Here is a 27,277-nt window from a genome sequence, read left to right on the forward strand (position 1 = left end):
AACGTTTCCATTGATCGACAGTGCAATCTGGCTGGTCCCGTGCCCGCTGCAATCGTAACTGCCGATGTCAGTAGCCGGTTGCTGTGGCCGTGCGGTTCTAGGCGCTTCAGTCCGGAACCGCGCTGCTGCTACAATCGCAGGTTCGAATCCTGTCTCGGGCATGGGTGTGTGTGATGTCCTTAGGTTAGTTAGGTTTAAGTAGTTCTAAGTCTAGGGAACTGATGACCTCAGATAGTAAGTGCCATAGTGCTTCGCGCCATTTGAGCCATTTTTGATCCCGCGTCCGGCCAACCTGATTTAGGTTTTTCATGATTTCCTACATCGCTCCAGGCAAATGCCGGGATGGTTCCTTTGAAAGGGCAAGGCCGACTTTCTTCCCCGTCCTTCCCTAATCCGATGAGACCGATGACCTCACTGTTTGGTCTCTTCCCCAAAACAATCCAGTGCAAAATAATCCATTTTTGAACGATGTCAAATGGTTCAAATGGCTCTGAGCACTATGGGACTTAACTTCTGAGGTCATCAGTCCCCTAAAACTTAGAACTACTTAAACCTAACTAACCTAAGGACATTACACACACGCATGCCCGAGGCAGGATTCGAACCTGCAACCGTAGCGGTTGCGCGGTTCCAGACTGTAGCGCCTAGAACCGCTCGGCCACATCGGCCGGCCGAACGATGTCAGTATGGCAACGTGTGAACACGTGGAAATGGTCTGCTGTGGAACTCCATGTTCAACAATGTAAGATGAACGGTGTGCTCTGAAACACTTGTTCGTGCACCAGCAATGTGCTCTTTCGTCAGAGATGCCTGCTTTACTGCGACTCCGAACCCCACATTCTGTGAAGATTTGCGGACGTCCAACCATTTAGGGCCTGGCGGTAGTTTCATTACCCTACTACCTCTTTCCGTAGACGCTCACGACAGTAGTTCGTGGACATTCGACCAGCTTTGTTCTTTTCGAGATACTCGTTCACAGAGTTTGCGTAATAACAATCGGCCCTTTGTCAAAGTCGCTTATCTCAATGGATTTCCCCATTTGCAGGCTATGTCTTCGCTAGTGTGAACCCCAGTCAGTGTCTGTTCCGCTTACATAGTGTTTTACCGCGTCTGGTTGTCGCAACACCACCAGGTGGCATTCAAAGTCGCGGAGGGCATCGGTCATAATGGTTGGGTTGGGTTGTTTGGGGGAAGACCAAACAACGAGGTCATCGGTCTCATCGGATTAGGGATGGATGGGGAAGGAAGTCGGCCGTGCCCTTTCAAAGGAACCATCCCAGCATTTGTCTGGAACGATTTAGGAAAATCACGGAAAAGCTTAATCAGGATGGCCCGACGCGGGATTGAACCGTCGTCCTCCCGAATGCGAGTCCAGTGTGCTAACAACCACTGCGCAACTTCGCTCGGTTCGGTCATAATGTTTTGGCTTATCAGTGTGTATGTAGACGGAAAAAGTAGAAGAACTACGTTTCAGAATTAATCTGTAGATAGGTCACACTCTCGCTGATGAATATTGCTTTTAGGGTTTCCTGACGTAAGATGTAAACAGGCTGCCCCACTTCTGTCCTTTCACACTGTACCCCGCTAGACAGCCCAGTGGGCCACTGTGCGACAGGTACACGAGCCGAGGCAGCGGACACCCGAGCCGGCGCGGCTCTGTGCGGCGTGCCCCGGCGCGGCTATGTATATCCTGGCAGCGGCCCAGCGGGCCGGCCGGTCAGCAGGCGGGCCGACGATGCAGACTCGACGGCGCGCGAAAGCGGGAAGCGGGAAGCGCAGCGGACACACGCTGTCGCCAGGCTGCGTCGGCGCGGCTTCTCGTCTTAGGGCTGTCTGATGAGAGCACTGATAGGACAGTGTAGCACCTCAGCTGTACTGCAGTGTGAACCACGCTCCAACGACAAAATGTGGACACTGTTGGCGGATATTTTCTGCGTGTCTTGGCATGAGAGGCATGTGGTCTCCAGTGGTTCTTTAGAGAGTACTGTTGTATTAATGATTTATTCAGTTCGTTGCCCCAATTACCTTTGCTGCTTTGACAATACGTTCTCATCGGTGATGAAGCCTGTAATACACAACTGTTGTTCATGTAAGATTCTCACAACCGTTGTCTGCCGAGGGTTGAGGTAGGGAGACCAGCATTTGATTTGGGTTTTAAGGGAGATGATCAAGATCCGACCACGGTTTTAAAGAAGGTTTAAGGGAGATTTGGTCACAATAAATTTCAATTGCACAACTACACCGCATTTTCTTGGAATGAGTGACAGGGGAGATGTTGTTGTCGTGCTCTTCAGTCCTGAGACTGATTTGATGCAGCTGTCCGTGCTACTCTATCCTGTGCAAGCTTCTTCATCTCCCAGTACCTACTGCAGCCTACATCCTTCTGAATCTGCTTAGTGTATTCATCTCTTGGTCTCCCTCTACGATTTTTACCCTCCACGTTGCCCTCCAATACTAAACTGGTGATCCCTTGATGTCCTACGAACCGATTCCTTCTTCTAGTCAAGTTGTGCCACAAACTCCTCCCCAATTCTCTTCAATACCTCCTCATCAGTTATGTGATCTACCCATCTAATCTTCAGCATTCTTCTATAGCACCAGATTTCGAAAGCTTCTATTCTCTTCTTGTCCAAACTATTTATCGTCCATGTTTCACTTCCATACATGGCTACACTCCATACAATTACTTTCAGAAACGACTTCCTGACACTTAAATCTATACTCGATGTTAACAAATTTCTCTTCTTCAGAAACGCTTTCCTTACCATTGCCAGTCTACATTTTATATCCTCTCTACTTCGACCATCATCAGTTATTTTGCTCCCCAAATAGCAAAACTCCTTTACTACTTTAAGTGTCTCATTTCCTAATCTAATTCCCTTAGCATCATCCGAGTTAACTCGACTACATTCCATTATCCTCGTTTTGTTTTTGTTCATGTTCATCTTATATCCTCCTTTGAAGACACTATCCATTCCGTTCAACAGCTCTTCCAAGTCCAAGGGGAGATATAAATGAGAAAAACTGGCATATTTTGCGTTCTTTTGCTGTATATGTCATGCGGTATCATATTTTGAGGTACCTTGAGGTACCTTGAGAAAGTCTTTACGGTAGAGAAGCGTGTAAAAAAGCTCATTTGTGATGTAAATTCAGAAATGAATATTATACTTAAAGTTCCTAAATATGTTTGTTATACAGTGTGTGTGGTGTCACCGCCAGACACCACACTTGCTAGGTGGTAGCTTAAATCGGCCGCGGTCCATTAGTACATGTCGGACCCGCGTGTCGCCACTGTCAGTACTTGCAGACCTAGCGCCACCACATGGCAGGTCTAGAAAGACGGACTAGCACTCGCCCCAGTTGTACGGACGACATTGCTAGCGACTAGACGTACGAAGCCTTCCTCTCATTTGCCGAGAGACAGTTAGAATAGCCTTCAGCTAAGTCCATAGCTACGACCTAGCAAGGCGCAGTTAACCATATCTGGAGAGAGTCTTACTTGTATTCACCATAAACGATGTATACCAAAAAGGATGGATTAAAGTTAAGTATTCCCAAAGCAACGTACTTTTCTTATTAGCATTCATTGAGCATCCTGTTTCAGACTTCACGATATTCTGGGTGAGCTGATAGCGTGCCTATTCGGCCCTTCTAAATAACACTGTGTCGGCACTTCTGTCGACACATAACAGTGTGTTTGAAAAAGAACTCCCTAGTTTTAACATGTCCTAGAATCTGTACAAAATGACATACACTATTATAGTTTGTGGTGTTTGATTCATCAACTCTCCAAGTTTGGCTCCCCTGCAGTTGGCAGGTCTGCTTGACCTTCAGACGGCACCTGTGCTGTATTTTTCCTCTGTTCCCTCTGTTCAGTCCAGGCGTGCGTGCAGTGCAGTGCAGAGCAACTCACCAACAATGTGTACTCCTCAACAGTCGGCGCAATGTGTTAATCGTCATAACTGCAGAATTTGGAGGGCAGAGCATCCACATGAAGTTATTCAGCATCAACGTGACTATACCAGAGTTAATGTATGGTGCGGTTTGATGGCACATCGTGTGGTTGGTCCTTTCATTTTTGTAGAAAAAACAGTAAACGGGGACGTTTATTGTGACATGTTGACAGAGTACATCTTTCCCAAAATGGACGATATTGAGGCATAAAAAGGGCTTGTGTTTTTCCAACAAGATGGCGCCCCACCTCATTACAGTAATCATGTGCATGCGGCTCTTGACACTCGCGTTCCAGGAAAGTGGATAGGCAGCGCTGACCTTGACCACCACGAAGCCCAGACTTAGCCCCACTGGACTTTTTCTCATGGGACCACATAAAAAATGTTGTGAACAGTGAAAAGATCGGAGACATCAATCATTGACGGGAAAGAATCGTAGCGGCGGTTGGGACAGTTACACCCGAAATGTTCGTGAATATATGACGAGAAGTGGAATATCGTCTCGACCTGTGCAGTGCAACAATCGGATCCCATGTTGAAGTCTACTAGCATTAAACAAAACTTAAATGAATTCTCTTTCATGATATGTACTCACTGATATAATACTTAATTAATTTCCCCATTAAGTTTATACTTAAAACTACGGAGTTCTTTTTCAAACACCCTGTATTATAGAATGAAATATTCACTCTACAGTGGAGTGTGCGCTGATATGAAACTTCCTGGCAGAGTAAAAGTGTGTGCCGGACCGAGACTCGAACTCGGGACGTTTGCCTTTCGCGAGCAAGTGCTCTACCAACTGAGCTACCCAAGCACGACTCACGCGCCGTCCTCACAGCTTTAATTCCGCCAGTACCTCGTCTCCTACCTTCCAAACTTCACAGAAGCTCTCCTGCGAACCTTGCAGAACTAGCGCTCCTGGAAGAAAGGATATTGCGGAGACATGGCTTAGCCACAGTCCATGGGATGTTTCTAGAACGCAATTTTCACTCTACAGCGGAATGTGCGCTGATGTGAAACTTACTGGCAGATTAAAACTGTGTTCTGGACCGAGACTCGAACTCGGGACCTTTGCCTTTTGCGGGCAAGTGCTCTACCAACTGAGCTACCCAAGCACGACTCACTTCCCAGGAGAGCTTCTGTGAAGTTTGGAAGGTAGGAGACGAGGTACTGGCGGAATTAAAACTGTGAGGACGGCGTGTGAGTCGTGCTTGGGTAGCTAAGTTGGTAGAGCACTTACCCGCGAATGGCAAAGTTCCCGAGTTCGAGTCTCGGTCCGGCACACAGTTTTTATCTGCCAGGAAGTTTCACGCTGTATTATGTTTTCTGTCATGTTTCACACCCAAGAGATCTTTTTTTTTGTGTCTGTGGAACGAAAAATAAATGTAACGTAAATAAAAAATTTATTCAGCTCATAGAATACACAATTATGGCCACAAGGATATTTAACTAATTTTCACATGTGTATTACGTATGTCCTACAAGTAATTATTTATAAAAGCTGCAGAACTTCGCAATTTTTTATCTTCCTGTCCAATTTTAAAAAATCTTTGCAGTTACAATTAAAATTCATTTCAAACAACAGTTCTAACTCAATAAGTTCTCAGCTGCTGATGTTTTTATGATCACTCCACTTGTTGTTCATAAAAGGAGAAACTCATTTCAATTGTTGGAAATTTTGTTGTGTTGTATTTGTCAATTGACAAACAAATAATATACCGAGCATTTTTAAGCGTGTAAAAGAGACTCACGAGCAGCTACAAACACTTCTTCCCAGTCCAATCTAGCATGTCACCTTACGGGGGCGTGTTGAATGTAATATCTCCGATTTTTTTTACATAGAAACTGTTAAAGCTCTTTAAATACACTGAAACGCCAAAGAGACTGTTATAGGCATGTATATTCAAAAACAGAGATATGTAAACAGGCAGAATACGGCGCTGCGGTCAACAACGCCTACATAAGACAAGTGTCTGGCGCAGTTGTTAGATGGGCTGCGTTGCTAAAATGGCAAGTTATCAAGGTTTAAAAGAGTTTGAACATGGTGTTATAGTCGGTGCACGAGCGATAGTTCACAGCATCTCCGAGATAGCGCTGAAGTGGGGATTTTGCCATATGACCATTTCACGAATGTACCGCGAATATCAGGAATCTGGTAAAACATCAAATCTCCGACATCTCTGCGACCGGAAAAAAATTATGCATGAACGGGACCAATGACGACTGAAGAGAATCGTTCAACGTGACAAACTGCTGCAGATTTCAATGCTGGGCCATCAACAAGTGTCAGCATGCGAACCATTCAACGTAACATCGTCGATACGGGCTTTCGGAGCCGAAGGCACACTCGTATGCCCTTGATGCCTGCACGACACAAAGCGTTATGCCTCACATGGGCCCGTCAACACCGACATTGGACTGTTGATGGTTGGAAACATGTTGCCTGGTCGGACGAGTCTCGTTTTAAATTGTATCGAGCAGATAGACGTGTACGGGTATAGATACAGCCTCATGAATCCATGGACTCATGCATGTCAGCAGGGGATTGTACAAGCTGGTGGAGGCTCTGTAATGGTATGGGGTGTGTAGAGTTGGAGTGATATGGGACCCCTGATACATCTAGATATGACTATGAGAGGTGACACGTACGTAAGCATTCTGTCTGATCACCTGCATCCATTCACATCCATTGTGCATTCCGACGGATTTGGCAATTCCAGCAGGGCAATGCGACATCCCACACGCCCAGAGTTACTACACAGTGACTCCGGAACATTCTTCTGAGTTTAAACACTTCCGCTGGCCACCGAAGTCCCCAGACATGAACATTATTGAGCAATGTCGGGGGTGCCTTGCAAGTGCTGTTCAGAAGTGATCTCCACCCCCTCGTACTCTTATGGATTTATGGACAGCCCGGTAGAATTCATGATGTCAGTTCCCTCCAGCATTACTCCAGACATTAGTCGAGTCGATGCCACGTCGTGCTGCGGCACTTCTGCGTTCTCGCGGGGGCTCTACACGATATTAGGCAGGTTTACCAGTCTTTGGCTCTTCAGTGTATCTGTACCACAACTCCTGACTGGTACGAGGCGAGCGCATCATTGATATGCCTGAACAAGGAACGGGTAAATATTCCCCCTCTCACGACCCTCTAAATGCGTGGGTGTGTCACTCTTTTTCAGGTCCCCGCTTTCCCTTGACCCAAATTGTATTCTTTCTGTTGAAGCACGAAGAGAAAACTGACTATAAGTTAACTTTTTGTGATTTGTGCTTCTCAGGATTAATATTTACAACTTTGATCACTGACAAAATATACGGGAGAACATGCGGTCAGTCATGGAGGCGGGAGGTATAAAAAAAGATATTGCTATAATACGGGGATCCTGAGAAATACGGGACAGTTGGTCATCCTAGTTGAGACCTCGTGCAACTCGCCTACTATTGGTTGCTTGTAACAAATACTCTTCCCGATAGCGCGTTCTGGCGTACCTCGCACGGCCAGTATCTTACATTCTAAAGAATGGTTCAAACGGCTCTGAGCACTATGGGACTTAACTTCTAAGGTCATCAGTCCCCTAGAACTTAGAACTACTTAAACCTAACTAACCTAAGGACATCACACACATCCATGCCCGAGGCAGGATTCGAACCTGCGACCGTAGCGTCTTACATTCTGCCACGGAAGGATCAAGTTTTTTGTAGGTGCCAACGCGCAGGTGCGAAACTGTTGTGACGCGGTTACCGTCACTGCCGAAAGCTCAGCAAAATGTCGTTATGTCGCTCTTGTATCGCATTCAGTGAACCAATTCACTATGTGTACATGGGCCAGCTCACCATCAGTGCATGCACCAGCGCATGATACTGTGTGTAACTGTTAGCGTGAAAGTAAACTAACGGAAAGACGAGCTCCAGACGGAACTGAACACTACTGAACGCAGACTGGAGGGTGAAGAGTAAAATTGGCATTTCTGTTGTCAACAGTAAGTGTAGTGACTGAATAGAGAAGTCTGCTTCCAGACAAAACACACAGTGAATACTGTTGACACATTAGTACTATTGTGCATACATTTTTAGTGCGATTCAGAGATAAACGTGGGTTTCAAACAAATGCAGTTACTCCATAAAGAGCAACAGGAGGCTACGTATCAATACACGCAGAAAATAAACCTAAACAACTTCCGAAATTTTGCTAGTGGACTTTGGGTTCACCTGGTATTTGGAAGACGAGGCGACTGATACTTCGGGAAATTGGAAGAAAACGATGGAGAGGAAGTGGGAATGAGTTGGGAGGGATATTTGCTGCTGGTAGTCGCTGTTGTGAAAGTATCGACAGGTACTCGCTTATAAGCTCCACAAGACGCTGACGGATATTGCAACTAGCTTAGTGCAGAGGCTTAGCAAGCCTGGGATCTCTCACATGATTGTTGGTAGCCAAGATAAAGAACTTATCGTAGCTTGTGAATTTTCCCGCCACTGCGAAAATCTGAAGTGTAGAAGGACCTAAACAAGGGAACGACCAGGGCTTGACTCACGAATGGTGTCTTCAAAGTTTTACGTAGAAGATGAACATATATATAAAATCTAAGTACTGTTATGAACAGTTGAGAGGTTGTTAATTGGGTTGTTTTACGGTAGAGAGTGGAATGTAGGTGACTGCTCAAAGATGAGGAAGAAGTATCGGCAAAGGAAGGAAGGAAGATTAGGATTTGAAGTCCCATCGATATCGAATCATGCATGGACCGATTTAGGAAAATCAAGGATGGTCGGACACGTATTTCAGTGCGCTGACCGCGGCGCCACATCGCTCGGTATCGGCAGAGAAGACGAGGACTTGGAGAAGAGGCAAAAATGGCAGTTGCCGAGTGTGTGCGCGGGTGGCGAGGGAACGAAGACGTTAGGGACGTGATGAAAGAGATTAAGCTTGGGCATCGACACAAAGGGAATATACTGGATCATGTCACCTATGTTAGACGAGTGCGGATGGGTTGAAGACACTAAGGCAGTCCAGCGCAGGGTGTGACGTAATAACAGAGAATGCAACACCAGAGTTTTCGAAAGACACATTACAACTTAAATATATGTTTCCAATGCTAGGGTAGGGTTTGTATGGTAAAAGCTTGATTTCACTATGTAGACACTGAGTCCAGTTCTGTTAAATGAAATAAAGGTTATTTTGGATTTTTATTTCTCTTCATTTATTTATTTCCCTGCAATTAGTCTACCCTTTTGGTTCCTTTAACCATTTTTGTTTTAGTGTGGCCGACTCTTTTGCCGATAACCTCTCTACATTTCTGCGATCGAGCGAACGAGCCGTAGATCTTCGAGACGGAAGTACTCGGAAGGCCTAAGAGCGTCCAGTAGGTTAATAGTTTTTGTCTTATGGGGTTTGAAAGTAAGGCAAGGCTGGTGACGGTAATAGAGGGTGTTTGACTATTACTGGTACGAAAGAAAGTGGTGAGCAGACGACATTTAAACAAGCAAAGGCTTCTAGAAACATAGATCCGTAAATCAATTGTTAACCCGATATAGCATACACAAAAGTACAGTCGTGCCAATGTGACAGCCCTGTTAATGGCTAAAACTACTTTTATATCGAAACACTGCGAAACGTAAATCACAAAATGATAAACTGCCCTCGTTTGATATTATAATCTTCCCGGGTCACAAAATCCAAAGAACATCTGGTAGTATGTAACGGCTTTTAGTAGCCAAAGATAATGCCCAGACATAAGTTTAGAAACTGAGGGTAGCAAAGCAAAAGCAGAAAAAGCGAACTCCGTTTACAATTAGTCCCTTAAAAAGTTCGATATAGGAATACGATCCAGTTTAACTCTCGTGTTTTCAAATGTTCTCTTATTAAGCTAGATATAACAATACAATCCAGTTTAACTCTCGCGACAGTCCAAAAATGTCGGAGATGTGGTAGTGGCTTTGCGAAGTACCTGAAATTGCTAAAATTAAAAAAGGCTCCACGAGCCGATGGCGTTAGCTACATTAAACAGTCTCTTTTCCTATTAAACGCACAAAGGAAAGGGGCTAGTGGAGGACAATGGAAGACGCAAATAAAAAGTCGGCAGGACTGCACTACAAGTTAATATGACAGAAGGAGCCAATATGCAAAAACAAATATCACTATAAAAACTTAAAGAAAAGCAGGAAGTTTAGAGTTTAACCTCCCGTCGAGCACGGGTTCAATTTAGAGGCATGGGGAAGGATGGAATGGTGCGGAAGGAAATCAGCCGCGGCTTTTCAAATGAACCGTTCCGTCGATAAAAATTGAAGAAAATATTGATATAACCGCTATTAAATATTACTATGTAGTTAGGGAAATAGCCTACCTCCACATCTAAGTGACTACTCTGATATTCCCACGTTAGCGCCTGTCATTAGGATTCATCGAACCACTTTCGCACTACTTCTCTACTGTTCCTCTCACGAACAGCGCGCGGGAAAAACGAAAGCTTAAATATTTCTTCGCTAGTTCTAATTTATCATATTTTATTACGATGATCATTTTTCCCTGTGTAGCTGGGCTTCAACAAAATATTTTCCCGTTCGGGGGAGAAAGTTGGTATTTGTGTGATCTGATACGTCCTGCCGCAGTGGAGGCGCAATGAGAACAAAACCTAGGTAATCAACGTAGAATAAACCGCAAACAGGTGTTAAGTGATGAAGATGCTGCTTTAATATAACGAAACCAGTTGTTACTAAATCATCACATAACAGCTGTTTCGACTTATTCAGGTTCAGTTTACTATGAATGTAGAATAGTTTTATTTGGATATTAAAAAAAAAAGTGTTACGTTACGTACAACTGAAGTTTCGCTTGGCATTTTCGGTCGTGAACAAGAAAGACAAATATTGATGAAGTGGCCGATGGCCAAAGTGAGTGATAAAATGGTTCAATTCCAGAATCAATTGGAATGTTCAGAAGTAAATGACTACGATCAGTCGTGGTCTCGGCAAAGGGAGGCCATTTGCACTTAGTCGGCATAAGGCCAAGGTCTAAAGAGAGAAAAGTCACTGCCCTAGGGCAGGTAGAGATTAGAAGACGAACACTGCACGGCGACTGTCCAACAATGGTTCCTTATGAGAGCTTTGACTGCTGATGCCGCCGGCGGCTGGCCCAGGGAACTCGAAGGGACGACCGGTTTGATAGCTCAGACCGAGCTACCGACCCGTTGCTGTTGCTGTTGCTGCTATCTGGCTGCTATCACTCGGAATGCGTGAAGGTTAAACACATGAGTGTTATTTATAATGATCTTCTTGGGTTGGATTGACCTTAGGTGTTGTGGAAGTGTGCAATCCACAAGCTGTTGCGAAGGGTATTATTCTCGGAGCAGGTAATGTAATAAATCTGTGGTTGAATACCGGCCCAAGTACCCTCGGGCGTCATATCCGCATCCTCTACACCTCCCGCCGTCTTGAACCCCCTCACCCCCTGGTTGCTCCTCTCCTCTCCCATCCCCGCCCCCTGCCACGTCATCACCGTTGTGTCCCCCCTACCCTCCATCTCTACACCCTACCTCTCCTTTCCCAAGGTGGCTTCCATCAGCTCCCCCTCCCGGATGATGCCCTCTCTCCCTCCATTTATCCTTCCTATCAACTCTGATCCTCAACCCCCCCCTCCTTTCCTCAGTCATTTCCCTGGGCTCCCTCTTCCTCCCCCCTTCCACCCTGTGTTTTCTCCCCGCCTATCATCTCCTTTCTCTCCCCCCCCCCCGACTCCTTTTGTACTCCCCTCCTCTGCCTTCCCCAATCCCTGGCCCGTCTGCTCAGCACCCACCCCCCACCCCTCTTATGGATCCTCCTCTTCCATTGGTTCCTTTCCCCCCTCCACCTTCACTTTTCCTCTCCTTCCCCCCCCCTTTTTCCCGTCATCTGACCAGTTTCCCCCCACCTGCTGTCGGGTGTGGTATGTTGTATTTGTGCCAACTTTTAGCACAGTGTTTAAGTGAGTGTTCAGTGTTGTGCGTCCTTCCACAGTGTTGCGAACAGAAATCATGCTGTCGCTGGGTGTGCTTTTTATATCTCTTGCGAACAGAACCCAGACTGTCGCCGTGTTTTTTAATTGTCTGTCTATTGTTTTTCTGCTTCCTGTGTGTTTTATTAGCTTCATCGACCCTGTGCTTTATGTTTTATGCTCCAGAATTTTCTGCCATTTTTACCTTTAAGTCACCGATTTTATCGCCAACTGTTGTTATTTTTTATTATCTTCATCTTTTTAAAACAAATTCTGTAGGCTGAAGAGCGGCGTAATAAGCTGCTGCCAGCCCGCCCCCTTTAGGGGGAATCGAAACCCAATAAAGGAAAAAAAAAAAACTTCGGGCGTAAGGATACGGAGCGACTGATGGGAGACACGTGACACGTCTTAGTAGGCAGACAAGTGACATATTTTAGTAAAATAGCGCCCATAATCGCAGTGCTGTCGCCGTGGAAGCGAACTTAGCGCCTCTCATTACGGCTTCCAGGGACTCCTTGGACAACAAATCGACGTGTTGCCGCTATCGTTCATGTTGTTGTCCGCAACATTTACCAACACGCGGAACGAGTGCAAATCCCTGTGTGGACTGCAGGTGCTCGTGTCCGTTGCTGAAAACGATGCCTCAAGCAAGGCCACGCACGAGACACCAGTGTGTCGCAGGTTCATGTCTTGCAGGAGGGACACAGCATGATCGTTTCAATTTAAAATGTTCGTTATCGTTATCCTTAAGTATTCAGTTTAATAGACAGCCTTCAGATTTGTGTGATTTAACGGATTCCTTTCAGAATTCACATGGATGACATCAAATTTTCATAATTTGGGGTCAATTGCCACTGTTTGCCCCATACACATATCTAGTCTAACTCATTTTGCAGCTGACATTCTTCTGACTTTAGCAAGCGGTAAACGATAGCGTCATCTGTAAACAATCCAAGAAGGTTGCTCAGATTGTCTCCGAAACCTTTTATACAGATTAGGAGCAGGAGGGGACCTATAAAAGTTCCTTGGGGAACGCCACATGTCACTCTGTTTTACTCTACAAATTTCCCTCGATTACTATTACTGTCATTGTTCTGACAGGAACGATGTCAAAAAGCCGGCCGGTGTGGCCGTGCGTTTCTAGGCGCTTCAGTCTGGAACCGCGTGACCGCTACGGTCGCAGATTCGAATCCTGCCTCGGGCATGGATGTGTGTGATGTCCTTAGGTTAGTTAGGTTTAAGTAGTTCTAAGTTCTAGGGGACTGATGACCTCGGATGTTAAGTCCCATAGTGCTCAGAGCCATTTGAACCATTTGATGTCAAAAACCTCTGGACATCCAGAAATTGGAATAAGTTTAAAATCACTCGTCGATAGCACTCATTACTTAATGCGAATGAAGAGCTAATTGTGTTTCATAAGAACGATGTTTTCTGAATCTGTGCTGACTGTGCACCAATACATCGTTTTCTTCGGTATAGGTGATAATGTTCGCACACAGGTTACACTGTGGTGACAGAAATCACGGGATACCTCATGACATCGTATCTTTTTGCCCGACGTACCGCAGCAGCGCGTGGCATGAACTCAACAAGTCGTTGCAAGTCCTCTACAGAAATATTGAACCATGCTGCCTTCTGCAGCCGTCCATAATTGCGAAAGTGTTGTCGGTGCAGGATTTTGAGAACGAAATGATCTCTCGAATACGTACCATAAATGTTCGATGGCATTCATGTTGCGCTATCTGGTTAGCCGTATCAAAAAAATGGTTCAACTGGCTCTAAGCACTATGGGACTTAACATCTGAGGCCATCAGTCCCCTAGACTTAGAACTACTTAAACCTAACTAACATAAGGACATCACATACATCCATGACTGAGGCAGGATTCGAACCTGCGACCGTAGCAGCCGCGTGGTTCCGGACTGAAGGGCCGTATTATTCGCTCGAACTGTTCAGAGTGTTCCCCAAACTAACAGCGAACGTTAGTGGCCCAGTGGCATGGCCCATTGTCATACATAAAAATTCCATGAGCATGAAGCATGAAGCATGAAGTCCATGAATGCCTGCAGATGGTCTCCAAGTAGCTGAACATAACCACTTCCAATCAATTACCGGTTCTGTTGGACCAGAGAACCCAGTCCATACCATGCAAACACAGCCCACAGCATTATGCAGCCAGCACTAGCTTCCACTTTGCCTTGTTGATTACTTGCGTCCATGGCTTCGCGGTGTCTGAGCCACACTCGAACCCTCTCATCAGCTCTTACCACCTGAAATCAGGACTCATCTGACAGGGTCACAGTTTTCCAGTTGTGTAGTGTCCAAACGGTACGGTGATGCATCCGGGAGAGACGCTGCAGGCGATGTCGTGCTGTCAGCAAAGGCACTCGCATAGATCGGCTGTTGCCGTAGCCCATTAACGTCAAACTTCGACGAACTTCCCTAACTGATACGTTCGTCGTACGTCCCATACAGATTTCTATGGTTATATCACTCCGTGTTGCTTGTCTGTTAGCACTGACAGCTCTACGTAAACACCACTGCTCTCGGTCGTTAGGTGACGGCCGTCGGCCACTGCGTTGTCCGTAGTGGGAGGTAATGCCTGAAGTGTAGTGTTCTCGGCACACTCTTGACACCGTTGATCTCAGAATATTGAATTACTGAAGCGGAGAGTCTCATCTCTCTAGCTCTAAGTACCACTCCGCGTTCAAAGTCTGTTAATTCCCTTGGTGCGGGCATAATCACGTCTATAACCTTTCACATGAATCACCTGAGTACAAATGACAGTTCTGCCAATACACTGCCCTTTTATACCTCAAGTACACGATGCTGTCACCATTCTTATATGTACATATCGCTAACCCAAGCATTTATCACTTCATTGTATGTTCCAGAAACCGACTGCGACGTCAGTGTATGAGTCTCTAATACAGCGGATTGATCCCTTTTCATTTCTTGAGTACTGGCGTGACCTGTGCAAATTTACAGTCTTTAAGTACGGTTCTTTCGTTGAGCGAACGGTTGTTTATATTTGCTAGGTGTCGAGCTACTGCATCAGCATGCTCTGAAACGAACCTAATTTGTATGCAGCCTGGATATGCCATTATAAATGGTTTTATTTGCTTCGCTACAGTGAGGAGATCTGCTTCTAAGTTACTCAACTTGGCAGGAGTTCATGTTTCGAATTCTGTCATATTTACTTCGACTTCTTTGGTGAATGAGTTTCGGTAAAGCGTATATAGTAACTCTGCTTCAGTGGCATTGCCACTGCTCACATTTCCATTGGCATCGCGCAGTGAAGGTGTTGATTATGTCTTGCAGCTGGTGTACTTCTCATGTGACAAGAATCTGTTTGGATTTTCTGTCAGATTTCGAAACACAGATTCGTTGTGGAATCTATTAAAAGTATCCCGCACTGAATTCTGCACTTAGCTTCGAGCTTATGTAAAACTTCGCCGATCTTGGGAGTTTCTGTGTTCTTTTAAATTTGGTATGAATTTTTCGTTGCTTCTTGCAACAATGTTCTGACTTCTTTTGTGTACCGTGGGGTATCGGTTCCGTCCGTTATTAATTTAGTTGGTATAAATCTCTCAATTACTATCGATACCATTTCTTTCAATTTAAGCCACATGTGGTCTACTCTTACATTGTTTGTCTGCAAAATGGAAACTGTCTCTTAGGAAGGTGCGAATCGAATTTTTATCTGCTTCTCTAAATAAATATACTTTGCATTAAATTTTTGTTCTTTGGCTGTTAAGGTATTCAGTCTCGCTACAATGACTTTGTGGTCACTAACCCCTGTATATGCTTCCTATATGCTTGGGATTACTTGTTGATAAGAGGTCAAGTAAGTTTTCGCAAACATTTACGCTTCGAGGGGCGCTCCTGAACTTACTGCTAAAATTAATTTACAGAGAAAGCATTTGGCACAACTTCGGACTATGTTTTGTACCTATCACTGACTTTGTAGTCAGACTCGGATTCACTCAAGGAAAAATAGTTTAAAAGTTATGAATAAATTTTATAAATGTTTTGATATAATGGCTTTTAAGTGAAACTATTTATCTGAATTTAGGTTTTTTTTAATGTCATGCTTTGATTGAAATACTTCAGTTGCCTGAAATGGCTTTTTGAAAGGCGTCGTAAAGGACATTGACAACGGAAACTCCTCATAGCACCCCCAACCTCGTTCCCCCCCCCTCCCCTCCCCTCCCAGATTTATTGGTAAGATAGCCCAGTGGATATCTCGTTAAAAACTAAACTGAACACAGATCAAGGATGAAAACGGGAAGAAGGAGTTCTAAACTGTGAAAAAAAGAAGTAAAAATCGAAACAGAGAACTGGCCGAGCTCAAGATGTACGACATCGAACTAGTTTTAACAGCCTCGGCGTCATGGCTCTGTGGCCACGGTATTCGAACGTGAGGGGGAAATCAGTATTCTAATATACCTCGTGTACCGCGCGGAGTGGCCGTGCGGTTAGAAGCGCCATGTCACTAATTGCATGGCCCCTCCCGCTGGAACTTCGAATCCTCCCTCGGGCACGGGTATGTGTAACGTTCTTAGCATAAGTTAGTTTAAGTAGTGTGTAAGTCTAGGGACAGATGACATTAGCCTTGATGACAGCTTCCACCCTCGCAGGCATATTCAATCAGGTGCTGGAAGGTTTCTTGGGAAATGACAGACCATTCTTCACGGAGTGCTTCATTGAGAAGAGGTATCGATTCCGGTCGGTAAGGCCTGGCACGAAGTAGGCATTCCAAAACATCCCAAATGTGTTCTGTCGGATTCAGGTCAGGACTCTGTGCAAGCCAGCCCATTACAGAGAAGTTATTGTAGTGTAACCACTGCGCCACAGACCGTGCATTGTGAACAGGTGCTCGATGGTATTGAAAGATGTAATCGCCATCCCCGAATTGCTCTTTAACAGTGTAAACCAAGAAGATGCTTAAAACATATGTATGCCTGTGCTGTGATAGTGCCACGGAAAACAACAAGGGGTGCAAGCTCCCTCGATGAAAAACACGACCACACCATAACACTACTGCCTCCGAATTTTACTGTTGACACTACACACACTGGCATATGACGTTCAGCGGGCATTCGCCATACCCACAACCTGCCATCGGATCGCCAAATTGTGTACCATGATTCGTCACTCCACACAACGTTTTTCCACTGTTCAATCGTCCAATGTTTACGCTCCTTACACCAAGCGAGGGGTAATGTGTGGCTTATTAGCAGTCGCTCGACCATGAGATCCAAGTTTTCTCATCTCTCGCCTAACTGTCATAGTACTTGGAGTGGATCCTGATACAGTTTGGAATTTCTGTGTGATGGTCTGGATAGATGTCTGCCTATTACACATCACGACCTCTTCAACTGTCGGCGGTCTATGTCAGTCAACGGACGAGGTCGGCCTGTACGCTTTTGTGCTGTACGTGTCCCTTCACGTTTCCACTTCACTATCACATCGGAAACAGTGGACGTAGGGATGTTTAGCAGTGTGGAAATCTCGCGTACAGACGTATGACACAAGTGACACACAATTACCTGACCACAGTGTCAGTGAGTTCAGCGGAGCGCTCCATTCTGCCCTCTCACGATGTTTAATGACTACCGAGGTCGCTGATATGGAGAACCTGGCAGTAGGTGGCAGCACAATGCACCTAACACGAAAATCGTATGTTTTTGGGCGTGTCCGGATACTTTTGATCACATAATATACGTACCTCCCATTCGTTCTACACAAGTACCATATGTTATGAATCATTCTGTAACAAATGTATTGTATGGCAATTACCAGGTCTACAGAAAAAGAACAGACACGTCAGTGACCAGACGGGAAGTTTATAATTATGTGGAAAAAAAGCTTAGGAACGGGTCAGATTTGAACACGATCTCCCGTTTAGTAGGCCAACACGGTGACCACAGAACCACTATAATACGTTGCTTCTACCTCTTTCGATGTTGAACACCTTGACCTTGGACCATTCACTGTTTCTACTTTGCTTCTTTTTCACAGTTCAATACAAATTCTTCCTGTTTGATTTGTGCGCAGTTTTTGACGATCAATCCAATGGACCATTTCACCACTAAATCTGAGGAGGGTGCGACGGGGTTCAAAATCGTTCTGAGCACTATGGGAGTAAACATCAGAAGTCATCAGTCCCCTAGAACTTAGAACTACTTAAACCTAACTAACCTAAGGACATCACACACATCCATGCCCGAGGCAGGATTCGAACCTGCGACCGTAGCGGTGCGATGGGGAGTTTTCTTTGTGGGTAGTGCTTTTGCACGGGGCTATCTGGGATTAACTCACGGAAACTGTTCCGCGCAATACCTTCTACGTCGGCGCGAGTACGAGGTGGTTATGACTTTCTATTTTTTCTAGTACTGTTACACATCATCACCTTCTTCACTTCAAGGAATAGCCTTATAGTCTGTATCTTCACGAAAGCAACCTTTTCCTTGGTCTTCATGTATCTCTTTTTCTTTTAGGTCTGCAGTCTATTACATTCGTTTTGCCGCGATCCATTCAGTTGCTTCGTTCATTTTGCTATCTCGTATAATTGTTTCCTTATCCCACAATTTTGAGTTGATCTCACAGAGTACATCCTTTTATTTTTCGCAAGAAATTTATTCCAGTTGACTATATCCTTTTTTGACCTTTCTTATTTTTACCCAAGTCTCATTTTCGTGTCTGAGCATAGGTGTTGCAGTTACTGTAAGTAATGTTGTCGTTATGTCTTTCCTGGTTTTCTTGGCTGATGTTCTATGTACAGTGTCACACATAATTCGAATCTTGTTTAACTTATTGGATGTATTATCGTATTCACAATTTATATCACATCGTAATAGCTGAAAGTGAGATAATTGTTCAACTGATGACAGACAAAATTTCCAAATGTGAGACCAAAAGCAGAAAGTGTAATCGAAAAAGGAGAATAAATTTGTAACTGAAATGACTGGTTTGAGAAGAGACACACAAGTTCAGTTTTACATTGTAGCCGAAAGTGTCAGGTATGTTTCATAATAGCCAACTTTTATTGCGTTAAAATGTAGGATATGACAATCCCAGTTATTGAATATCTAGGAGTATGCGTGCAAAGAGGAACGATTGCACAAAAGTAGTAAAGGAAACACTGAATTTCGTTAGAAAAATAGTCAGGGATGTTAGGCTAAACACGAAATACGGTAGCTTACAAAAACCCCGATCGACCGAGAGTTATTTTTAGTCACCCTGGGGCGCTTACTAGATAGGATATGTAAAATAGAAAATATCCAAAGAAGAGCAGCGCGTTTCGTCACAGGTTAGTTTAGTAAATGCGAAAGCATCACGGAGACTGTCATCCAACTCCAGTGGCTGACGATTCGAAAAATGCCTTGTTCGTTCCTGAGAGGTTTAGCCCAATATTAAAATTCACAGAGCTTACGTCCCAATAACAGTTGCGCAAAATTTTGCTTCCTGCCACTTACGTATCGCGAAATGATGATGATCAGAAAGTCAGAGAAATTAGAACTCAAAGGGAGGCTCTCAGCCAATCATTCTTCCTATGCACCATTCTGTAACGAAACTGATGAGGAGAAACGACTCTGGTACCAGAAACATCCTCCATTACACACCATACGGTGGCTTGTGGGGTATATATGTAGATGTAGATATATCCGAAGAGCAACGGTCTCAGTTCGATTCTCTGTGTCGTACACAATTTTACTCCATTACCGAGACTCAACACTGAAACTAACAAACCACTGTGGAAATGAAACGAACCCGAACAAGTACATCTGACCTATTCGGTACTCATATTCTGAATTCCGTAGACTGTAAGAATGTTTCATACTCCGACGGTTCACAGAAAGCGTGTCCAATGCTAAGACATCCAATGCAGCGAACTTATAAAGGGTTACCTTCAGTCTTTGGCACGAACTGAAATAAATCTGAAATCGTCTCTATATTACTGCAAAATCTGTTTTCTGACAGAATCTGCGGCCGGCAGTTCTTCACTCCTTGCCTACGTCCAGCTATCACAGCCGTACCATCTACAAGACATAAATACTCCATCTGAACTTCGCGTAACAGTTACACGTTTATTTTAGGTTCCTATGGACACTACCAGAAGTAAGTGGGCACTCTTTTGAGATTAAAAAAAAGGTCTAGGCAACTTTTCTTTTCTTTTAATTCTTCATAGGGAGTTCTCTCGTTTTAACATCTTTGACTGTCCTAAATTTAATTAATTATCTCATATTCCTTCACAGCAGAGAAATAGTGTCACAGCGGGAAGTTGCTGCGGATAAGAAATTATTATAATCTCTTCAAAGTGACGTCCTGAAAAATTCATACAGTTTGTACTTTTACGTTGGTCATCATCGAATCTCACTGCATTTCAAGCATTCAGAGGCTCCCTGTTCTGTAGCAATGGGTGGTAGCTTATGGATGTTGTGTAGCGCACAGAACCATAAAAAGTTCTTTAATCACCTCCTTAGTACACATGAACTATTAGTTAGGGTATGCTGATTAATCGGCAGTAGGAGATCTTGTGCGTGAGACAAGGGATCTCCAAACACACCAGTAAACTGTCTTATCAGGGACTGCACATTGTTACGATCGAATATAATTAGTGGCGATCGAAATGAAACAGGGAGTAGGGGGATAACTTGAACAGGAAAGAAAACGGATACTAGTTACAAAAAATGTTTATCTCGCCATTGTTTGACAATATATGTCGCTACAGAGTTTGAAACATTGCTCAGTGATATTTTGCACCACCGCCAAACAGAGAATTACCAACATTTTCTTCGTTACTTAGATAATTACTTTTTCCATAACTCAAAATTACGGTAAATTATATGTTGTAGACTTACCAACTGAACAAAACCTGTACATATTTCTTAATGAAATATATATGTTTATCACGATATGTTAGACATTTTCAGATTTGAAGTAGGCTACTTATTTTTGTCTGGAACAGTTTGAAGAAGCTGTAAATGAATAACAACTTTAACACGCATTTCAAAACAATACTGCTCTCTGTTAAACAACTTACACCATGAGTAGAATGTCAGAGTTTTACAGCTGTGCATGAAATTTCTTTTTTAATATCAGTGGCCGGCCGAAGTGGCCGTGCGGTTCTAGGCGCTACAGTCTGGAGCCGCGTGACCGCTACGGTCGCAGGTTCGAATCCTGCCTCGGGCATGGATGTGTGTGATGTCCTTAGGTTAGTTAGGTTTAAGTAGTTCTAAGTTCTAGGGGACTGATGACCACAGCAGTTAAGTCCCATAGTGCTCAGAGCCATTTGAACCATTTTTTAATATCAGTGTTCAGATAGCTACGCGGACGACTGATAAAGCGGATTTGATTCGCGGTGAGGCCTTAACTATACACGTTTACATGATGCTATTTCTATTATTAAAAAATTAGGTGAGAGTGCTCATGCGTATCAGAAACACCGGAGTAAATAAAAGATAATGGAAAAAACAAAAAAAGATTGAAAAACTGAGAAGAAATTTTTATGAAGTACAATAATAGTAGAAAAATTACAGTTAAGAAGTATACAATCATGTAGGAAAAGTTGTAGACAAAATTAGGAAGAGAAGAGTAATGTTGTACGGGCAGATCCAAAGAATGAGTTCTATCAAACTGATAGTATTTTGAAAAATTTAAAGGCAAAGACAACTTGCACAGAAAAGTACTTGAGGACCTCGAAGAAATTGGCATAAGCGAGAAACTGAAAACAGAACAAAATATAGGAACAAAATTAAGAGGTGGGAAAGTTTTCAGAACAAAGTAGTTCCAAAAAGACAGGGAAAAAAATTGAGAGCCGAAGAGATGAAAGAAAAAAAGAAACTGAACAAATGAGTATTGGACAAAGTGTAAGGCTAACTCAGCGGTTTTAATGTGGTCATTATGTGGCATTTAATAAAATAAGAAGTCAATAAATTACAGATATCGAGGAAAACATATGAGGCATTACTGCGTGTTCAAGACTATCTTTGATTCTTTTTTGGGTGATAGCAGTCGGCAGACACAGAGATTGTTTAGTAATAGAGTACGAGCACCATTTCGTTACATGAAGACGGGAGAGACAATTCACCACCATTTTTTGTTTGCTGCAGTAACCTAAAAATAAAAATAGGAAAAAACCTTGATCGTGGATGTAAAGTTCAAACTTTTACTTAAAATAATCAAAAAAGGGTCCGAATATCTGTTTGATCTCTCCTACTTACGAATAATCTTGAAATGTTATACTATCATGTAATCTCAGTATTTTTCATTGTAAATATGGTAACTTTATCGGCACAGTTCATTATCAAACATTGGTTTCTTTCTTTTTCTTCTTTAAGAATTGCGACTGCAGAGCCGTCGCAATGACTTCGCTCCCTAGAGAAACACCTCTAGTAGCATGTGGAAGTAGGAAATAGCTGTAAAAATGAATTACACGTCTACGATCTGGCACATAAAATATGAACGTCGCGGGTGTTAAAATTGGAAGGTATAAACAGTTTGGAGGAAAGCCGATGTTTCAGATGTGAAATTACCCAGGTCTTAATGGCTTTCACTTCTCCAAGATTAGCGTTGGCTCGTTTCTCTGTCTGTGTAATCACAGTCGCAAGTCAAGTGTATTAACTGTAAAGTGAGAGTGGCAAACTAAATGGGCTCCTATAAATCAGGAAAAATAATGAAATAAAGGAGACGGAATTTTTTTTCTACCCATTGTGAGAAACCGATTTAACGCATCAAACATTACATACATGACTTGTTACAGACATCTGATCTATGTTTGCACGTGAAACAAACTGCAATGTACGAAATGGTTGTTCACGACAGCATGCTCTACGCAGTATGTTTACACACAGTTGCGATGCTGTGTATACGACTTTGTAAAGGCATGGCCCATAGTATTTGTGTCGGTAAACGGAAATGGCAACTTTGCGCGCTCAGTTGTTTATTGCTGAAGATCTTCATCCACTGGCTGAGAGCTATGTTACAGACCGTTGTGCCGTAATATTGAAATTCTCACATACTGAACCGACATGCTGATGCATAATTGACACAAGCGAAGAAAGTATTTAAGAATATGAGCTGTAGACTACTGATATCAGATACTGATATGGAAATGATGAGGAAGATCCTGAAACTGGTCATCTGGAGCGCAGAATTGTATGGAAATTAAGAAAGGACCATCGGAAATCTGAGAAAAAAAACTGAAAACTGGAAGAAAAAAATTAAGTGGAAGATAATGTATGAAACGAGGAGGTACTAAAAAGAATAGATGAGGAAAAGAGTCTATGGGAAATTCTTACCGGACGGAGGAACAAGTCTGTATCTACCGCGGCATCGAGAAATAACTGACGTGGCGCAAGAAGAACCAGTAGAAGGTGAAAATAAGAGGGACACACGAAGAATGGAATATGCAAAACAGATAATATAAGACGTTGGTTGAAGGCGTTGTGTGCCAGTTAAACTATCAACACACTATAGGAAATACGATATTGCAGTGCCAGTGTTACTCTGGTTACGATGCAGCTCTTATGAAATACGATATTGCAGTGCATGCATGCCCAAAGGTATTTTGCATCGAATAACACAGGTACTGAAATATAGTATTCCTCTGCCGGGGAAGCGACTTTCAAGTACAACGTGCGACCTGTACGGGAATATACATTATGGATGTACGAGTACAGGTCGTAGACGCATGGTTGACTACACATGGAAGTTTGGGCCAAATGGGGGCCGGCACGGTAGCTCAGCATTTTCGGTCAGAGAGTTGGCTGCCCTCTTGGAGGGGGGGGGGGGGAAGAAAGAAAGAAAAAATCGCCGATGAACCTGAACAAGCGTCCTCTGCTACGTCCACCCCGAACAAATAGAACGAACACTAACGAACAAAATGAGAATTTAAAAAATGGTAAGGCGACCGCTCGCACTAAGCGGAAAATCCGGGTTCGAGTCCCGGTCCGGCACAAATTTTCATTTCCGTCATTCCATTCTACAGTTGATGGATGTCGTTATTCGCAACTGCGAATACATTTAATGTATGCAATACAGGAAAGGTTGGACAATATCAAACCAGGTCGAAGACTGATGACAACCCTCGTATACAATCTGCACACAGCCAGTATCTTACACGTTTCAGAATTTTAGAGGGATGACAACAGATTATTGCTTCTGACCAAACCCAACCACCCCTTTCGGCCTTATGCAAGATAATTATAATTAAAATAGTAACAAGATTGTGAGTCTATTGCAAATATAGACTGTTACATTCAAACTTGGTTTGCAGATACTCTTCCGCATAGGTAGATGTTATTTTTCGTGGGAGTGCTGGTTGTCACCTCCTCAGAATGACCAACGTAAAGAGTCACTTGTCTCCCCTGCCTCTCCATGTGAACAGCCGCAGGGGGGGGGGCAGTGCTGCTTCCCTAGACAAGCTGCCAGTACAGAAGTACTTTTTTTCGGAGTAACAACACTGTTGTGGCGCACTCGAGTCAAGAAATCCTAGAGACACTCCTTCCGGAGCCACTCTGAAGCAGCTTCTTGAGGCGGTCGGTCGGTACCGATACATTGGAAGATTGGCGTGCAGTCTTAGTAAATTCTGTACTTCATTACTGTGAAGTAAATTCGTAATTATAACCTGTTGGCACTTTTGGAAGATACACTTTAGGGCCATGGTCGGAGTGACGACACGCTCTCACTTCCGGAACTGCGCTCAGTCCACCGAATGCTCTGCAAAGCACTCGTTACAAGCAACGAACTAACCTGCTAGCACCCTCGTACTCGTCTCAATCTCTCTTACGGCTCATTAATTGCGTGTGTGCGCGTGTGCGTCCGCGCGCGCGCGCGCGCGCGCGCGTGTGTGTGTATGTGTGTGTGTGTGATTGTGTGTGTCTCCCCCCTTCATTCGTTCTCTCTAAATACACCACGTATTTTTCATAAAAGGCTGGACAAACTCTCATTATTATTTCCCTAGGTATTTCATGTATACTTTTTTCCGTGGATAGCTTGCTGGTGCTAGAAGTATTCCAGACTTGTGGATTCACGTCTATTCCCACATTGTGAAGGCTGTCTCGCTTTTTTCTATTGTTACTGAGAGTGATGCACAGATTTTAATGAAATCTGAGTTACGATGGCGAGGTGAAAAGCAATGCCTCCTAATTTTTTATGTGACTCGAAGCTTTTAAAATAAAACAAACTTATTAACATTCGGTGACTGTGAAATGTTTGAGTTTGTTGATGGAGCCCCGACATCACCTCTGCTTGCACTGCTTCAACACTATTTACATTTACATCTGTATCTACATGGATACTCTGCAAATCACATTTACGTGCCTAACAGAGGGTTCATCGAACCACCATCACACTAATTCTCTATTATTCCAATCCCGTACAGCTCGTGGAAAAAACAAACACCTATATTTTTCCATGCGAGCTCTGATTTCCCTTATTTTATTATGATGATCGTTTCTCCCTATTTGGGGGAGAAAGTTGGTAATTGAAATTTCGTGAGAAGATTTCGTCGCAACGAAAAACGCCTTTGTTTTAATGATGTCCATCCCAAATCCTGTATCGTTTCAGTGATACCCTCCCCCCTATTTCTCGATAATACAAAACGTGCTGCTCTTCGTTGAACTTACTCGATGTACTCCGTCAGTCCTATCTGGTTAGGATCCCACACCGCGCTGCAGTATTCTAAATAGGGCTGACAAGCATAGTGTAGGCAGTCTATTTAGTAGATCTGTTACACTTCTAAGTGTCCTGCCAATACAACGCAGTCTTTGGTTAGCCTTTCCCACAACATTTTCTTTGTGTTCCTTCCAATTTATGTTGTTCGTAATTGTAATACCTAGGTATTTAGTTGAATTCACGCCCTTTAGATTCGACTGATTTATCATGTAATCGACGTTTTACGGATTCCTTTTAGCACTCATGTAGATGACCTCACACTTTTCGTTATTTAGGGTCAATTACCAATTTTTGCACAGTAGAGATGTCTTTTCTAAACCGTTTTGCAATTTGTTTTGATCTTTTGATGACTTAACAAGTCGATAAACGACAGCATCATCTGCAAACAACGTAAGGCGGTTGCTCAGATTATCTCCTACATCGTTTATATAGATAAGGAACAGCAAACGGCTTATACAACTACCTTGAAGAACGCTAGAAATCACTTCTGTTTTAGTCGATGACTTTCCGTCAGCTACTACGAACTGTGACCTCTCTGACAGGAAATCACGAATTCAGTCACATAACTGAGACGATATTCCATAAACATGCAATTTCACTAATAACTGCTTGTGTCGAAAGTCTTCTGGAGATCTAGAAATACGGAATCAATTTCAAATCCCTTGTCAATAGCACTCAACACTTCGTGTGAGTAAAGAGCTAGTTGTGTTTCACAAGAACGATGTTTTCTAAATCGGTGTTGACTGTGTGTCAATATATAGTTCTCTTCAAGGTAATGCATTATGTTCGAATATAATAACTGTTCTGAAATCCTGCTGCATATCGACGTTAATGATATGGGCCGGTAAATTAGTGGATTACTTCTACTACCTTTCTTGAATATTGGTGTGACCTATGCAACTTTCGAGTCTTTGGGTACAGACCTATCGACGAGTGAACGGCTGTATATGATCGTTAAGTATGGAGCTATTGTATCAGCATTCTCTGAAAGGAACCTAACTGGTTTACAGTCTGGAGCGGAAGACTTGCTTTTGTTAATTGATTTAAGTTGTTTCACTAGTTCGAGGATATCTATTTCCACGTTACTCATGTTGGCAGCTGTTCTCGATTCGAATTCTGGAATATTTACTTTGTCTTCTTTTGTGAAGGCATTTCGGAAGGCTGTGTTTAGTAACTCTGCTTTGGCAGCACTGTCTTCGATAGTATTTCCATTCCTATAGCGCAGAGAAGGCATTGATTGTGTCTTGCCGCTAACATACTTCACGTACGACCAGAATCCCTTTGGATTTTCTGCCAGGTTTCGAGACAAAGTTTCGTTGTGGAAACTGTTATATGCATCTCGCATTGAAGTCCGCGCTAAATTTCGAGCTTCTGGAAAAGATCGCCAATTTTGGGTATTTTGCGTCTGTTTAAATTTGGCATGCTTGTTTCGTTGTTTCTGCAACAGTGTTCTAACCCGTTTTGTGTACGAAGGAGGATCAGCTCCGTCGTTTGTTAATTTATTTGGTATAAATCTCTCAATTGCTGCCGATACTATTTCTTTGAATTCAAGCCACATCTGGTCTACACTTTTATTATTGATTTGGAATGAGTGGAGATTGTCTCTCAGGAAGGCGTCAAGTGAATTTTTATCTGCTTTTTTGAATAGGTATATTTTTCGCTTATTTTTGGAGGATTT

The 27,277-nt window shown here is 43.4% G+C and overlaps 1 protein-coding gene and 1 non-coding gene across 2 annotated transcripts in view; both read right to left on the reverse strand.

Annotated features, from left to right (window-relative positions):
- LOC126153633 (uncharacterized) overlaps nucleotides 1–27,277 on the reverse strand; it is a 558,426-nt gene that overhangs the window by 393,153 nt on the left and 137,996 nt on the right. The gene's annotated exons all lie outside the window — the stretch shown is intronic.
- Nucleotides 4,994–5,068, reverse strand: Trnal-caa (transfer RNA leucine (anticodon CAA)). The gene has a single exon. It is a non-coding gene; the product is annotated as a tRNA-Leu (tRNA).

Source organism: Schistocerca cancellata, chromosome 2 (assembly GCF_023864275.1).
Source record: "Schistocerca cancellata isolate TAMUIC-IGC-003103 chromosome 2, iqSchCanc2.1, whole genome shotgun sequence".
Taxonomy (NCBI): Eukaryota; Metazoa; Arthropoda; class Insecta; order Orthoptera; family Acrididae; genus Schistocerca; species Schistocerca cancellata.